The sequence below is a fragment of the Molossus molossus genome, unplaced genomic scaffold, assembly GCF_014108415.1.
Source record: "Molossus molossus isolate mMolMol1 unplaced genomic scaffold, mMolMol1.p scaffold_m16_p_1, whole genome shotgun sequence".
Lineage (NCBI taxonomy): Eukaryota > Metazoa > Chordata > Mammalia > Chiroptera > Molossidae > Molossus > Molossus molossus.
Genome location: NW_023425344.1, coordinates 118,379,074 through 118,397,353, shown reverse-complemented (window position 1 = coordinate 118,397,353; position 18,280 = coordinate 118,379,074). Strand labels below are relative to the sequence as shown.

General features: G+C 42.6%; 1 pseudogene; it reads right to left on the bottom strand.

Moving 5' to 3' along the window:
• Positions 1–11,689: 11,689 nt before the first annotated feature.
• Positions 11,690–13,340, bottom strand: LOC118616368 (annotated as a pseudogene).
• Between the last annotated feature and the right edge of the window lie 4,940 nt (positions 13,341–18,280).

Genomic DNA, 18,280 nt, shown 5'->3' with positions numbered 1-18,280 from the left:
AGAAACTAAAAACATTTCCATTAAGAACAGGAACAAGACAGGGATGTCCACTTTCGCCACTCTTATTTAACATTGTACTGGAAGTCTTAGCCACAGCAATCAGACAGGAAGAAAAAATAAAAGGGATCCAAATTGGAAAGGAGGAAGTGAAACTGTCATTATTTGCAGATGACATGATATTATACATAGAAAACCCTAAAGACTCCATCAAAAATCTACTAGACTTAATAAATGAATTTGGCAAAGTAGCAGGATACAAAATTAACGTCAAGAAATCGACGGCATTCTTATACATCAATGATGAACTCACAGAAAGAGAAACTGAAAAAACAATCCCATTTACCATCACGCCAAAAAAATTACGATACCTAGGAATAAACTTAACCAAAGAAGTAAAGGACCTATTTGCAGAGAACTACAGGTCATTGAAAAAAGAAATAGAGGAAGATATAAAAAAGTGGAAGCACATACCCTGTTCATGGATTGGAAGAATTAACATAATTAAAATGTCCATACTACCCGAAGCAATCTATAGATTCAATGCAATCCCCATCAAAATACCAACGACATATTTCATAGAAGTAGAACAAATACTTCAGAAGTTCATATGGAATCAAAAAAGACTCCGAATAGCCACAGCAATCTTGAAAAAGAAGAACAAAGTAGGTGGGATCACATCACCAGATATCAGGTTATACTACAAAGCGACTGTAACCAAAACAGCCTGGTACTGGCACAAGAACAGGCATATAGACCAGTGGAACAGAACTGAAAACCCAGAAATGGACCCAAGGCAATACGCTCAATTAATATTTGAGAAAGATGGCAAGAGCATACAGTGGAGTAAAGACAGCCTCTTTAATAAATGGTGTTGGGAAAATTGGACAGCTACATGCAAAAAAAATGAAACTAGACCATCAACTTACACCATACACATAAATAAACTCAAAATGGATAAAAGACTTAAATGTGACCCGTGAATCCATAAAAATTCTAGAAGAAAATGTAGGCAACAAAATTTCGGACATCATACGGAGCAGAATTTTCACTGATACATCACCTAAGGCAACAGAAATAAAGGAGAAAATGAACACATGGGACTACATCAAACTCAAAAGCTTCTGCACAGCAAAAGAAACAATCATCAAAATGGAAAGGCAACCCACTGTATGGGAGAACATCATTGCCAATGATGTATCAGATAAGGGGTTAATTTCCAATATATATAGAGTGCTCATACAACTCCACAAAAGGAAGACAAAGAACTCAATTAAAAAATGGGCAGAGGAGATGAATAGACACCTCTCCAAACAGGACATACAAATGGCCAAGAGACATATGAAGAAATGTTCAACATCACTAATCATCAGAGAGATGCAAATTAAAACAACAATGATGTATCACCTCACACCTGTCAGAATGGCTGCCATCAACAAATCATCAAACAACAAGTGTTCGCGAGGGTGTGGAGAAAAGGGGACTCTAATACACTGCTGGTGGGAATGCAGACTGGTGCAGCCGCTATAGAAAACAATATGATGCTACCTCAAAAAATTAAAAATTGAACTTCCATTTGACCCAGTGATCCCACTGCTGGGAATATACCCTAAGAAGCCTGAAACACCAATCAGGAAGAATATTTGTACCCACATGTTCATAGCAGCACTATTTACAATAGCTAAGATCTGGAAACAGCCCAAGTGTCCACCAGTAGACGAATGGATAAAAAAGCTGTGGTACATATACACAATGGAGTACTATGCAGCGGTAAGAACGAAAGATCTCTTATCCTTTGAGACGACATGGAGGGTCCTGGAAAGTATTATCCTAAGTGAAAGAAGCCAAGCAGAAAAAGACAAATACCACATGATCTCACTTATATATGGAATATAATGAACATAACGGTCTGAGGAATATAGTGGACCCAGACACATGGAAGTAGGGCACAGACTGACATCCCTCAGAAGAGGGGATGGGGGGTGGGGGGGTGGGAAGAGATAAACCACAGAACTTATATGCATGTATGCATGACCTATGGACATGGACAACTAAGCCGGGGACAGGGTGGAGAGGGGGTGGTGGGGGGTGCCAATGGGGTAAAAAGGTAAAATATCTGTAACAAAAAAATAAATAAAAATTCATAAAAAAAAAAAAAAAAAAAGAGTCACCTCCATCAAGTGACCCTCCTTTACTGGTGTCCCTTCTTTGATCCTGGAGGGACAGGATCTGAGCCTGCTAAGAGGCAATACCTTTATGCCAGATGGTCTCTCCCAAATCCTTCTCTAGGATCACTGCTGCTGGCCAAGGGCAGGAGGCAGACAGCTTCCAGTCATCCACATTGTCCACCTTGCCCCATGCTGGAGGTGGAGACCTCCTGCTGATTGAAAAGAAGATCAGTTTACTCCAGGGCCTCTGGACTGTGAGCCCTAAGGGAAAGTTCTGTCACTTACACTATTTCTCTGCTGAAAGGCATTTGCTTTGTTTCCAGGGTGTGTGTGTGTGTGTATGTGTGTGTGCACTATGCATGTACCTCTATGATCAATGCCGCAATAAACACCCTTGTACAAGGGCCCTAAGGTGAATGCTTTTATTTCTCTGGAATAGATTCCCAGGGGTGAGATTGGTAGGTCAAAGGGCATATGTATTTTTTATTTTAATGGATTTTTCCAGATTGATTTCCAAAAAGGCCATAATAATTTACATCTCCACCAGCAATGATTAATAGCACACTTTCCCCCGACGTGCAATAAGTGTAGACGCTCTTTTTAATTTTGCTAGCCAGAAGGGTCCAAGATAGTATCTTATTAGTTTAATTATTTTAATTCCCCTGAATTCTAATGAATCTGAGCATCTTTCTGTACAGTTGGATATTTTTCTTCTCTGAATTGCCTATTTATATCATTTAGTTTATTTTTCCATTGGGTTGTTCGTCTTAGCAATTGGTAAGAGCTCTTTGCCCATTATAGCTATCAACCTTTGTTTATCAGCTGCATTAGAAATATTTTTTCCAAATTGATTGCTTGTCTTTTGACATTGCTTACAGTGTCTTTTGCCATAAAAACAATTTAAATATATATATATTCATATATGTATAAAGGCAAAAATATCTATCTTTTTAATCTCCTATGTTTCCAACCTTGGTTGAGAAGGTCTTCTAACCTCTTGTTTATATGAGGCCTCCTTGCCAACATTTTTATTGAAAATTTTATAAGTATGAAACAGTGCACATATTTTTATGGATCCATGAATTTTTACAAGTGAATGCACTCAAGTAATGGGACCCAGATCTACAAATAGAACATTCCCAGCACCCTAGAAGCTCCTTTGTATTTCTTGCTGATCACTTCCCTTCCTAAAGATGAGCTTTGCCTGGCCGGGAGTGGCTCAGTTGGTTGAGTGTTGTCTTGTACACGGAAGCATTGCCGGTTTGATTCCTGGTCAGGGCACATACGGAGGGCAATGATGAGGATTAAAAAAAAAGGAAAAAAGATTAACCTCTACCCTGACTTCTAACATCATAAGTTAGTGTTTGAACTTTACTTAAACAAATGATCTTCTGTACTCTTTTGTGTCTATCTTCTTTAACTCAACACTATGTTTGCGAGATTCATTCATGTAGTTCACTCATTCTTGTTGCTGTGTGATACTCTTTTAGATAAATTACCACACTATCTGTTTAACTGTTGATGGACATTTGGGTTGCTTCCAATTTAGAGCTATTACAAAGTATGCTGCTTTAATGGGAACAAAAAGGAGTAACATCTGTAACAAAAATTAATTAATTAATAAAAATAAATAACTAAAGCACATACTAGATACTCAAAAATAAATAAATAAATAAACAAACAAACAAATATTATTGTACATATTTGTGGTGAATTTATGTCTGCATTTCTATGGGATATTTATCCAAGAGTATAAATCTGGGGTCACAGGGCATGTGTATGTTCACTTTTTGTAGATATTGTCAGTTTACCAAAGTGGTTGTACCAGTTACACCCTTCACCAGTAATGTAGGAAATGTCTCAGTTATTCTATATCCACCCAACTCTTGGTTTCAGCTGACTTTATTTTTTAAGCCATTCTATGGATATACGCGAGTGTTGAATTGTGGTTTGTTTTACCAGATTGTTAATATTTTATTTTTTACATTCTAAGCCCTAATCCATCTTTTATTTTTGTGTATGATGAAATAAAAGTCCATTTGGACCCTATTCCAGACATAACCAGATGTGCCAGATTAAATGATCTATCTTTTGCCCTGATATATCTTGAGTGATAAGCAGACACTTCCAGGTGGAGTGGAATGGGGAGAGCACTCCAGGCTAATGGAGCTGTGTGAGCAAAAGCAAGAAGGCCTGAAGCAGCATGCTGTGGCTAAAATTAAAGTGTGCAGCAGCAAGATACACAGGAGGGCCCTGGACGGTGTGGCTCGGTTGGTTGAGTGTCATCCCATGCACTGAAGGGTCTTAGGTTCTATTCCTGTTCAGGGCGCATACCAAGTAGCAGGGTCAATCCCTGGTCAGGGTGCATACAGGAGGCAACCGATCAATGTTTCTCTCTCACATCAATGTTCTCTCTTCCTCTCACTCTAAAATGAATGAAAGCATATCCTCGGGTGAGTATTTTAAAAACAGAAATAGAGGTACAGGAGGGTTGACAGAGCCAAATCTTGCCTTCTTGCAAGAGGACACAGGCTTGAGGCTGCTGTTGAATGGGAGCATCAAAGGAAGAAGGACCCTCTCCACTTAGGATATTTGGGAACATTCTTTGAGATCCTCATTTTGAAAGGTGTGATTATCAAAATGTCACTCGTAAGGGAGTGTTGACAGAGGCACTTACATATATTATTTTATTTAATCCTCACAATGACTTCATGAAGGAGGCACTATTAACCTTGATTCACAGATGAGGGCATAAGCCTTGAGAGAAATCAAGTGACTTGTCCTCAGTCACACAGCTGATAAGAACAAGACTAGACCCCAGGTCTGTCTCCCTCCTGAATTCCTGCTCTTCTTCCCAACATGCTGCTGGCACTGGCAGTGGACTGTCAATGGAGCTTCCCATCACCTCCCAAATAATGGAGCATGTGATGAAGCAGAGACTTACAATCATTATTTCTGTCCCTGCAAAAAGCACCTGTTGGTGGCTGTTTTCTCTTCCTCAGTCACACTGAGTGGTTGATTTCTTAAGAAACGGTCACTGTTCTAAGGCAGAAATGACCTCTTCAGCTGAAAGGCATGCAGAGTTAGACTGAGGTGACTGCTTTTGGGCCGATGGACAAGTTGTGTGGGTCTATGGAGAACAGGGAGCAGCTCACTGGAAGAAGCAGAGTATGGTGAGAGAAACAGAGAGCAGAAGTTGCCTCTGTCCTTTATCCCTTTCCCATTCACAGTTCTAGGTTACACAAGGTCCAACTGCTCTTATTTTCTCAGTTGGGAGAGATTTCTGTGTCCTACATTAAATTCCCTAGGAACCTGCACTGTCATGGGCGGGTCTCTATTCCCCACAGGCAGGGAAAAGTGAATCCTCACTCAGACACCCAAAGGTGACATAAAATCTCCACACTGACACAGAGCAGAGCCGAACACCCACTTACGGAGAAACTGCCTCCTGGAGCAGGAGACCCCAAAGAATCAATCTAGCTCGGGGTTTTCAAATTATGCATGTGAATTATTCTGCAAAAGGAAGTCACATAAATAATGAAGCAATTTCCCACCAAAGGGAAGATTTTAACTGCTAGAGATAATCGTAGAAAAGTACACTGAAATGATGAGTTGCCATTTCCCTCTATCAGATTGGCAAAGATTTAAAAGTTTGATGATACCCAGTGTTGATGGGAATGCAAGATATGCCATTCCCGGCGGAGTCCCATAAGGCCGCCGGGTGGCGGTGGCCTCTGTGCTGAGGTTTGAAAACAATGGGGCGCGGACGCGAAGCCCAGGAGCTGCGCGGCAGCCGCTGCACGGAGCCCGGGAGACAAAAAGCCAAGGCCTCCAAGCGCAGACCCACTAAGTGATTTTGTTGCGTGGGTAAAGAAATCCCACGAGATAAAGACCCGGCGCCAGGCCTGGCCCGCGGGTCCGGAGCAGCGCGATCCCCGCCCCGGCGCCCCTGCGGCTCCTGCGGCGCGCTCGTGGCGCCCCCCTGTGGGCTCCGCACCACTCTCCAGGCTCCTACCGAGGCGTCGGCAGGAGGCGAAGGTGCGCTCCTAAGATCCCAGCCAGGCTGTCGGGTCCTCGGTCCCCTCGTGCTCCGGGAGAGCCCCTGTAGGCGGAACTCGGTCTGGACAGCCGCGAAGGCACCACATCCACTCACTTCCGTCACCAAGGGATCTCATCCCCATTCTGCAGATGAGAAAACCAGGCCTCAGCGCTGGAGCCTGACCCGACCATCCGCATTAGAGTTTCTGGGACCCGGAGGCCCGCCTCACCCATGTTTGGCTCTCTCTGCCTAGGGACTCCTTCCTTTGCCCTAGAGGTGTGACCACAGACTCGGGTCTGAGGTGCATCCCAGGCGCCCTCCCTCTCGGTTTCTCAGAGCCAGAGCTTTCTGCGTTGTGCACAGGACTGCGTGTGCAGTGGGGTCACGCCTATCCACTACCGAAGGGAGGTCCATCAACTCACTGGAGGGAAATCTGAGAACAGAATCGGCAGTGCCCTTGGACGTGGCAGTTCCATTGCGTGAGTCTGTCCTTAAGGACACCGTTTAAGAAACACAGCAAAGATTTTGCTATGAGGATGTTCATCCCCCATTGTTTAAGAGCCAAAACTGGTCAACAGTCTAACTCTCCACACGTAGGTTAAATAAACAAAAGTCTATGCAGCCATGAAAAATCATATTGGATAAAACATTTTGGTGCTATATCAAATGTTCATTGTATTGTTGAGGGAAAAAAAGTTACAATACAGCATATAACAATAACAAAATTTAATTTCTGTGAAGATGTATGTATGTGTGCACACAATAAAAAATAGACTGCAAAGATATATACAAAAAATTACAAAGTACTTGTACCTGTACTGGTCAGTTTGGCTCAGCAGTTAGAGAGTCAGCCTGCGGTCTAGAGACATCTGGGGTTCGGTTCCCACTAAGGGCATGTACCTCGGCTGCAATTTGTCCCCAGCCCTGGTTGGGTCCTGCAGGAGGCAGCCTCTCAGTGTCCCTTTCACGTGGATGTTTCTCTCTCTTTCTCTCTCTCTCTTTCTCTCTCTCTCTCTCTCTCTCTCTCTCTCTCTCTCTCTTCCTCTCTTTCCCTCCCACTCTATCTGAACAAAAAAATGGAAAAATGTCCTGGGTGAGGATAAAAAAGAACAAAATAAATAAATAAAAGTACTTGTACCTTACTGTATTTTCTAAATGATACACACTGAATATGTATTGGTTTTATGATTTTTCTTTTTTTTTTTTTTTTTTTTAAGCAAAACACCCTTATTCACTTACCACACCAGGAAGAACGGAGCAGCCTAAAGAGTTGGACCGAGAGACTTCCGGTCAAGATGGCGGGTAGGTAAACGCGGTATCGCGTCCTCCCACAACCACATTAAAGTTACAACTAAACTACAGAACAACCATCATTCAAAACTGCCTGAAATCAAGCTGAATGGAAGTCCTACAACTACGGAATTAAAGCAGCAGCCACTTCCAGACTGGTAGGAGGGACGAAGGCGCGAGGGGCGGGGGCAGCGGCACGGCACAACGGGCTGGTCCCACACCCAAGTGTGGCGGATAAAAATCAGGAGGACAGCTCGGCTGGGAAGGTCCTTCCTGAGGACTGAGGGGTCCCTGTCCCACACCAGGTGCCCCGCTCAGGGTTCCAGTGCCAGGAAGAGAAGTCCCCATAACTTCTGGCTGGAAAAACCAGTGGGAACTGAGGCTCAGGGAAGCTAAAGCGGCTGGAGCCCCAGGCAGCTCCCTAAAGGGCCCGCGCACAGACTTATCGGACTCTCTCCCTCTAAGCTTGGAGGGAAGGCAGCTCCACGGGCGCTAGAGACACACAGGGAAGAACTGAGCTGTTTGGCACTGGAGCGAGGGCTGGAGCGGGGGCTTTCTCGGGGACAAACGTGCTGTAAGAGGCCTTTGTTCCTTTGGTGAGCCCTTCTCGGGGGCGGCAGACAGTCACTATATCTGGGACTCCAGCAACCTGGCTCACCCTGGTAGCCCCACCCTGGCGACTCCCTGAGGCCCCGCCCCACCCAACTTTCAAGCCCACCCAAGCTGTTGCCACTTGCTTAACCATAGGATTGGCTTCAGGTTTTTCCTAAATTCTTTCAAACGAGCAGCATCTGGTCTCAGTGAGCCCCATACCTCTCATTAAGTAATACACTGAAACAAACACAGGGAGGCAGCCAAAATGAGACAAACAGGTCCCAAATGAAAGAACAGAACAAAACCCCAATAAAAGAACTAAGTGAAAGGGAGATAAGCAACCTAACAGATACTGAGTTCAAAATACTGCTTATAAGGATGCTCAATGAACTTAGTGAGAACCTCAGTGAACTTAGGGAGGGCCTCAAGAGCATAAAAAAGGACCAGTTAGAAATCATGGATACACAGTTAGAATTGAAGGAGGCATTAACTGAAATAAAGAATAATTTACACAGCTTCAATAATAGAGTATGTAAATCCAAAGAGCAAACCATCGATTTGGAATATAAGGAAGCAAAAAACGCCCAATCAGAACAGCAAAAAGAAAAAAGAATCCAAAAAAATGAGGATAGTGTAAGGAGCCTCTGGGACAACTTCAAGCGTGCCAACATTCGCATCTTGGGGGTGCCAGAAGGAGAAGAGCGAGAACAAGAAATCGAAAACCTGTTTGAAACGATAATGGCAGAAAACTTTCCTAACTTGTTGAAGGAAACAGACATACAAGTCCAGGAAGCACAGAGAGTCCCAAACAAGATCAACCCCAAGAGGCCCACACCAAGACACATCATCATCAAAATGTAAAAGGTTCAAGACAAAGAGAGAATCTTAAAAGCAGCAAGAGAAAGGCAGCTAGTTACCTACAAAGGAGTTCCCATTAGGCTGTCAGCTGATTTCTCAAAAGAAACTTTGCAGGCCAGAAGGGAGTGGCAAGAAATATTCAGAGTGATGAAAACCAAGAAACTACAACCAAGATTACTCTATCCTGCAAAGCTGTCATTTAGAATTGATGGACATATAAAAACTTTCACAGACAAGAAAAAGTTAAAGGAGTTCATCACCACCAAACCGTTATTATATGAAATGATGAAGGGTCTTTGTGAAGAAAAAGATAAAATATATGAAGAAACAAAATGGCAATGAATACATATCTATCAACAATGGAATCTACAAACAAAATGAACAGGTAGAACAGAAACATTCTCATAGATACAGAGAACATTTTGTTGGTTACCAGTTGAGAGAGGGTTTGGGGGAATGGGTGAAAAAGGTGAAGGGATTAAGAAGCACAAATTCATTGCTAGACTGACAAACCTCAAAGGGAAAGGGGTTGGGGGGGTGGGAAGAAATAAACCAAAGAACTTATATGCATAACCAATGGACACAGACACTAGTGTGGGAAAAGGCAGGAGGGGGGCGGGAGTGAAAAGGAGGGGGTCAATGAGGGAAAAATGTGGAACATCTGTAATACATTTTACATCCAACAATAAAGATTTAAAAAAATAAAAAATAAAAAAGAGTTGGACCAAGAAGTAGAAAAGCGACAGTCACAGGAATCATGGTCATCAAGAGCTGCTCCTTCTGAAGAACAAGATGACAGTGATGATACACAGCCAAATTGTTGATTATAACACAGTTTGCAACATGCCCCAACTGGTGGATCATGCATTTGGCCACAGATAAGGAGCTCTGCAAGAAAAATTGCTACTGAGTGCCTGCTCAAGTTGTAAAATAACTGACTGATATGCCAGATCTTTGTTCCAGAAAGTTGGCAAACATGCCCTAAGTAATGCGGCTCCTTTCTTGTACTCGGTTCATGCAAATTGACTGGAGCACATACCTCAACCTTTGAAACCCACAGCTCCACTGAAGAGGCAGGGGATTCATCTACTCCAGCCTGGGTGTGCAGCTCACGTTGATGGATTCAGTTGTGATTTGGGGCAGGGGTGACAACATAGGCTGTCAGAAAGGAGCAAGTCCTCCAGATTCGCCCAGGCAAAAAGGCCAGACTGGAAACTACATTAGGCATTTTCCTTTTGAAACTTGGTGAAGCAAAATTTGCTGAAAAGTTTGGTTTTTATTTCATTTCTCAACAAAACCCAGCTAACTTCTATCATGTTTTTTAAACTTTGTGTCTTTTTGGAAATTAACTTTTTAATATAACTTTAACTGAAGGTGTGTAGTTTTTGGTGCAAAAATAAAATATATGTGTTAGAATATTTTCCCAATGAAGTAGCATCCACTTTTTATTTTAAAATTATTCTCTATTTTTCTAAACACTTAATAATGCCAAGACATTATTTAAGAAATGTTTATATTACAGTGTTCCACATCAGGACTGACTTGCTTAAAGAAATCTGTTTGCAATAAATTATAATAAATTGTAATGTCCCTTTAAAGAAAGATTTAGAAATAAATTGCCAGAAGCATTAATTCATTTTTAAAATAAGCATAACCATGAATGCGGATGGGGGAAATGAATTGCCTGCTCTATCTGGAAGGTAGGGGAGCAACATCCACATTGGAACCTGCAGGCCCTGTAACTACTGCTGAGGCCATTGACCCAAGGGATGATTCCCTGGGGTGTTAGCTGTCCCTGGCCTGGGCACTATGGTCTGAGTCTGTGGGATAAAGAAGGACTGCTGTCATGGAAGGAAATAGGTGCAACCGGCTTCTTTCTGCCCTGCTTCCTGTCTTAGAATTTAGAAAAGGGAGTGTGGTATGTTTTCAGAAATCAGACTCAAATCTTAGCACCCAATATCCCCAGCATCACTACCAAAATTGTGTGGTTTGAGGCAAGTTGGTCTTTCCCAACCTAGTTTCTTATCTGTAAAATAAAGAGAACAATATCCATATTTTGCAATTGCTGGACGGTTTATTATTTTATCATTCAACAGTTATTTATTGAATGTCAGACACTAAGATAGACAAGGTCCCTGTTTTCATGGAATTCAATCTAAATTGAATGAGATCACAATAAACAAATTACTAAGCAAATGAGAAAATCAGTCAATAAGTTCTGCACAGAAAATAAAAGGAGAGATGGTAGAGACCCATTGGTAGATCAGGGAAGCTCTGAGCAAGTTGCATTTGAGCAGAGATATGAATGACAGAAGGCAGCCAGGCATGCAAAGACTGAGAGAAGAAACTGAATAAAGGGTACAGGGGATCTCTCTGTACTCTATTTGCAGCTTCCTCTGCATCTAAAATTATATATAAATAAAAAGTCTGTTTAAGCTATTAACTATCGATACACACTACAACCTAGATGAATCTTAAAATAATTATGCTCAGTAAAAGTAGCCAGATCCCAATAATTACATTCCGTATGATTTCATTTACACAAAATTCTGGAAAGTGTAAACTGATCTACAGTGACAGGAAGCATGTCATCAATTACCTGAGTAGAGTAGGGAGGGGAATGTTCTGGCAGGAAGGGGTGAGAGGGAAGGATTACAAAGGAGCATGAGGAATCCTTGAGGGTGGTGGATGTTTGTTATCTTGATTGTAGTGATGGTTTCAGGAAACATCAAACAATGTAAGATCATACATCAAGCACCATGTCATACTGTTGTCCCTTCTTCTGCCTGCCACACTTATTGATGAGAACCACATACAGAGTCAAAAGTATCACCCAATAGCATACATAGACCAACGTTCCAACAATTAGAACTGTCTGTTTGGATTCTGAGAATGGCATTTTAGATTCCTTATAAATGGTGAAAATCATACCACCCAGGAGGATTGTAAACCAAACCAGGACTGGAATGAGTCCTATGAAATTAACAACAATGGTTTTCCTTCCAGATGTGCCCCACCCACCTTTGTTTATGGTTGCAATTGCAAAAATTTTGGTAGGAAGTAAACTTGACATGTACAACCCTGAGTAGAGTGACATGAAGACCATGACGATATTTCCTCTAAGGCAGCTGGCAAAGGATGATCTTATGAGACCTACTAAATGGACAGTTAACAAGAAGAAGAGGATGTTCCAAATTTTACCCCGGTAGAAGAGCTGGATTACTGTGGCAATGAGAAAGAAAGGGAAGAATCCTGTGAAAACCGCATCGTAGGTTATCCATAAGTGATGTTTATGAAACCACATGGCATTGTACAGCCACTCTCGGAAGTATGACTTGCTCCAACAGGTCTGCTGCTTTAACCATCTGAGATACTCTTTGGGTGTTTCAGTAAGGCACTTGGCTGGAGCTGTGTATTTCGTTGCATAGCCCAGACTCAGCACTCGATTCATTAGATGCCGATCATCACCAAAACTGCATTGGCTGCCCATAAATTTCTGATTGTACCAGTCTTCCACAAATTCATGCAGCAACGAGTTTCTGTACATTCCCAGAGGTCCACTAATGCACTGGACACACACCCAAAATAAGACTCACAGGCCCTTTCTATGTTAAAAGCCAAGCCACTGCTGAGGAAGGAGATCCAAGAATCATACTTGTTTAAAATCTGGACATCCCCCCCAGTCTGACACCTCCAACCATGGGGTCTTTTTCTAAAACTTTCACCATCTCCACAGATGAGGCTGGGTCAAGCATGGTGTCTTAATCACAAACCTGCACATAATCCACATTCCATCCCAGCGCCCTGAAGGCCGTGTACATGACTTCTCTTTTCCCACCCCATTTTTGCATGATGCAAATACTTTTGTTGGACAAGACCAACTGGGTGACATGATGGGGCTCTCTTTATGTGACTCCTCCATCACACCGGGACCCTTCTCATGAAAGTTGTTCTTCCACATGTAAGTGGCTGATTTGTCCCTGCCCATGACTTCACTGAAGATGTCCATCATGTAAAGGTCATCTTCTGAGTTCCCATCTATGACCATGATGACTTTCATCCTAGGGTAGGTGAGCCTTTTCACAGATTGCAAACATCTCTGTAAGTAGTCTGGATCTTCCTGATAGCAGCGATGCAAAAAGCAACAGTTTTGTCCAATTTAATGGGGGTTTTTAGGGGCTTTTTCATTTTGCAATGCTCCAGAAAGGCAAACAGGCTTTGGATGATGAGATGTGATGCTAAAATGGCACCATACAGTCCAAAAGAGAAGTAGTAATTATCTGTTTGGATAAACCGATAGCCAACAATATATGCAGCTGTGATTCCAAGGAGGAGACTCCAAAAAGTGTGGTTCCAATTATTCTCAGGATACGTAGAAACCTCTCACAATGCATCTTGTTCAGCTCTTGGACATAAAGTTGTCCTCAGCCTGTCTGTGTGGTCCTGGAGGGCCGGTGGCGGGCAGTTTCCAAAATTGAGGTAATGAGAAATCAGATGAATTTGAGACGACCGGCCAAAAAAAATTTAAAACAACATTTTAAAAAAGATGGGGAAGTCTTAGAGGCTTGATTCTCCCCCACTTTAAAAGGAAATTTCACCACTATTATCTGATATTTTCATTGCACTTGTCTCCTGATTCTTAAAAGAAAAATTTGTACTTTAAAAATAAATTAATTTTAAAAATTTTATTATTTTTTGCTTCAGTCCTTCTCCCCTGATATCGGAAAGTCCCTTCTCTTTTTCATATCAAATAAAGCCCGGTGAAGACTCAGAAGAACCCAGGAAGTGCAGAATCAGGAGAAAGTCTTTGGCTGGGGCTGGTTCAAGTCCCTGGTTCAATGGGCTGCTGGAAGCCAGGACTGGGTAATTCTTTTCAGACGTCTTAACTTCTCCTTCCTCACTGTTGTTGCTTTTCTGCCTCCTCCAACTTAAGGAGGTCTTCAAGAGAGAGAGAGAAACATCGACATGAGAGAGACACATCGAGTGGCTGCCACCCACACAACCCCAACCTGCAATCGGGGCCAGGGATAAACTACAACCGAGGTACGTGCCCTCAGCGGGAACCGAACCCGGGACTCGCTGGTCCGCAGGCTCATGCTCTAACCACTGAGCAAAACCAGCCAGGGTTCATATTTTTTATTTATATTAAAATGGATAAATAAATTTTAGTTTTTTTTCATTCCATAGAATATTATTTTGATGCTGAGCAGCTAAAAAATAGAAAGTGCCACTGCACACTGGTCTATGCAGAGATGTCTGTCTTCTTTGCAGAGCAAGAGTGACAGCTCAGCAGGGCTGAGAAGAAAATTAAATAGATTCTCAGGAACCGACCATAGCAATGGCATAGAGTGTTGGGGCATGTGCCAACATGGAGCAGACACTGTGCTAGGTAGGCTCTTTTAAGATACCTCTACTTCTCACAACCATTTGGTAAAGTAGGAATTATTTTGCAGGTGAGGAAACTGAGGGACAAAAGGTTGAGTGACTTGCCTGAGGTCACACAGGCAGTGGATGGCAGAAGTGGAGTTTAAAACCAGGCATCAAATCCCACATTCTTTTCATTGAAGTAGAAACTATTGGTTGCCTTGCAACAACCATTCACCACCTCTCTTTTCTTTCAGAACCCTGATGAACCCCTCCCCTGTGCTGTCACCCTAGGGAGAGCAGAGCAAAAGATGGAACAAGAGTGGGTCCCTAACAACTGCAGAGCAGCACAGTTAGATGTTTTTTATTCCTTTTATTTATTTATTTTTCCTTTATTTTAGTTTGGAGAACAACTCTTAGGCTAAGTGGTTGTAGAACTGTTAAGGTTCTTGAATCAAGAAGGAAATAGGGTTAGAAAGTAAACTTTCCATTTCCTTCCAAGCATGCACTACTAGTATTATAGAACCCAAATCAAATGGGAATGTTGTATGTTTCTGGATCTACCACAGGGCTGATTTACACTGCCTGCAGAGGGGCGCCCAGCAGGAGAACCCATAAGTATGAAGGGCAGGCAGTGTAGCGGTGCTCCAGGAAGCCTGAGATGTCCAAGAGAGCACTGCAGGCTAGGCCCATCCTTCACCCCGTCCCCTTATTCATTAGTCCTGTGAAGTTCATAGGCCCTTAGCAAGCCAAGAAAGAAGCAGAAGAAATAGATGCAAAGTACTGTCAGCCCAGCAGCTCCGAGCCAGAAGGGTAGGCCCCAGGTGTTTTTTCTCCACGTTAGTTTGGTGTGGAGCACTTCCCTGCTCCTCTAGGCCTGTCTGTCACATTGGCCTTCCCACAGTTCAGTTTCCTCTGCTCTCCCCAAAACTTCACCTTGAAAATATATTTAACTGGCCTTTTATACCCTTTAACCCTATGTGAAATTGCAGGTCCACAACCAAAATCAACCATCTACTGTGGACCCCAACAAGAAAGATTCATGTGAACTCTGAAAAGATATTTATCTGTTGAGATGGACTCACTATGCTCAACTGGGGGTCCAAATTTTATAAATAATAAGAGCCCAGCAGCCATTTTCTGACAGGGGCTTCTCACATACTCTGTATAGAAGAATCTCAGAGTGAACCCCCTTTTTAAAAATTGATTGATTGATTGATTGATTGATTTTGAGAGACAGACAAATTTGTTGTTCTACTTACTTAATGCATTCATTGGTTGAATCTTGTATGTGCCCTGACAGGAGATGGAACTCACAACCGTGGCATATCTGGATGAGGCTCTAACCAACTGAGCTACCTGGCCAGGGACTCAGACTGAACTCTACCCTGCTATATGAGTCAACTATTGTAAGGAAGTCAGTTCCTAGCTTGGTCTTTTCACCAATGGACAAACACCTACTCCATCCAACTAGAACTGCTCCATAGCAACCAATCAGGATGTGTAATGACAACCAATCAAAACTATGAATTTAGACCAATAAGAAGTGTACAAATTTGGACACCTGTTTACATAAACTGGACCTAATTGGGAATATGGCAGGAACTTTTGCTATAAAAGGCAACCTTCCTTTTGCCTGGTGGAACACAGTTTAGCTTGTTATCTGAATCTGTAGCTCCTGGGATGCAGTTCCTTTAATTCAAATAAATGCTTTTTAGTTTTTATTCTAGTCTAAAATTAATTTTGGTTTACATTACAGACTATTGACTCTTGGTTCATATTCTCAGTAGAGAAAAATGGTCTCTGGCCAGTCAATGGATTCACTGCTTTTGAGTTAGGTTCTGGTTCAGTCACTTCTGGGGTGGTAGGGAAACCTGCCCATTTAGGGTCAAGGGAGGGAGCAGTTTCTCTGGGAACTGAATGACATGTCTCTGAGGATAAAGAAGGAACGGGCAACTCTAGAGAAGGCAGCTTCATGGTACCACAGAGACCTCACTGGCTCCTTGGCTTCTTTCTTCTCCATAGAAGCCCAAATCTCTTCCTGTGTGAATATCTCCTTAGTAAAGAATGCTATGGTCAGGTGGGCTGGGGTGGAGCTAGGAGAGGGTGGATGACCAGGATGGGATGGGGAAGTGCTTATACAGTGGTGCTGGGGTAATGAAGCCTAATGCCCAACATCAAAGCCAGGGAAATAAAGTTTCACTGCCAAGTCCAAAGGTCAGGCACATAGTGGAAAATAGACACAGAGCCAAGTCCAGGAGCCAGCAGTATTGGAAAAATAGAAACAGGCCAGGGAACAAGGCAAGGCCTGGCATGATGGCTGCTGAAATTGAGCTGGCAGTAAACCTAGCTTCATTGGTTCTAGCCTAGGCTCACACACAAAGGTCACAACAAAGAGAACAGGGCCTGCTGGTTTTAAGCCATATCACAAGGAAGAAGAGGAGAAATGAGGGTTTTTTTAACCAAGGTCCATAACTCCCTGTGTTGTACACAAGATGTGTGGATTTGTTCTTTTTTCTGAGATTGTTCATGGGAACAGTGCCTCCAAAAGAATTATTTTATGTTTGAATCTGGTCATCCATTGAGCATGATCGTGGCAAGCTATCCTCGGTATTGGCATTGGCCCTGAGCAGTTGAAGGTCCTGGCCACCCTCCAAAGAGGCAGAATGCCCCTGCCATGTGAGCCCTTGGGGCTCACTGCAGCACTGCTGCTATCCAAGCTTCCTCCAGAAGCACCCAGCCCAGGATCTGAAAGAGGATGAATTTAGTAAATGAGGGAAGATGCACACAGGGGCAGAGGGAGGAATTAAAAGGGGGTGTGTGCTTCTGCCCCTTGGAGGAACTGCAGGCCCAGCTCAAACCGGAACATCGACTGGCCCAGATTAATGTAGTTTGCCGACTTCTTTATAATTCCCCCTTTTTGTTTTACTGGGAAAACAAAGGTATTATCGCTCCTCTATTTTATTTTATTTTATTTTATTTTATTTTATTATTTTTTAAATCTTTATTGTTGAATGTAAAATGTATTACAGATGTTCCACATTTTTCCCCCATTGACCCCCTCCTCCCTACTCCCGCCCCCCTCCTGCCTTTTCCCACACTAGTGTCTGTGTCCATTGGTTATCCATATAAGTTCTTTGGTTTATTTCTTCCCACCCCCCAAACCCTTTCCCTTTGAGGTTTGTCAGTCTAGCAATGAATTTGTACTTCTTAATCTCTTCACCTTTTTCACCCATTCCCCCAATCCCCCTCCCAACTGGCAACCAACAAAATGCTCTCTGTATCTATGAGAATGTTTCTGTTCTGCCTGCTCATTTTGTTTGTAGATTCCATTGTCAATAGATATGTATTCATTGCCATTTTGTTTGTTCATATATTTTATCTTTTTCTTCACAAAGACCCTTCATCGTTTCATATACAGTGATACCTCGGTTCTCGAACGCCTCGGATTTCGACCAAATCGGTATTCGACCAGGAGATTCGAGAAACTTTTGTCTTGGAATCCGAACAAATATTTGTAACTCGAACTTCCGAGATGAGCCGAGTTGAGCCGAATGGCGTTCATTCGGCCCAGCGCGCCTTGCTTGCGTCATTAGTGTGAGTGCAGAGAGAGAGTCACGCTTTGTGGAGAGAGTCACGCTTTGTGGAGAGAGTCACGCTTTACACTGAATTTAACCCTTAGACATACTGTACACTTTTATTTCTTGTTGAGACTTATGTTTTTCTACATATTATATACAAATTAGGCCAGTAAATAGGCATTTTCTGGGGCTTGGAACGAATTAATCCAGTTTCCATTATTTCCTATTGGGTTTCATTGCTTCGGTTCTCGAACAATTTGGTTCTCGACCGTCCTCCTGGAACGAATTATGTTCGAGAACCGAGGTATCACTGTAATAACAATTTGGTGGTGATGAACTCCTTTAACTGTTTCTTGTGTGGGAAAGTCTTTATATGGCCATCGATTCTA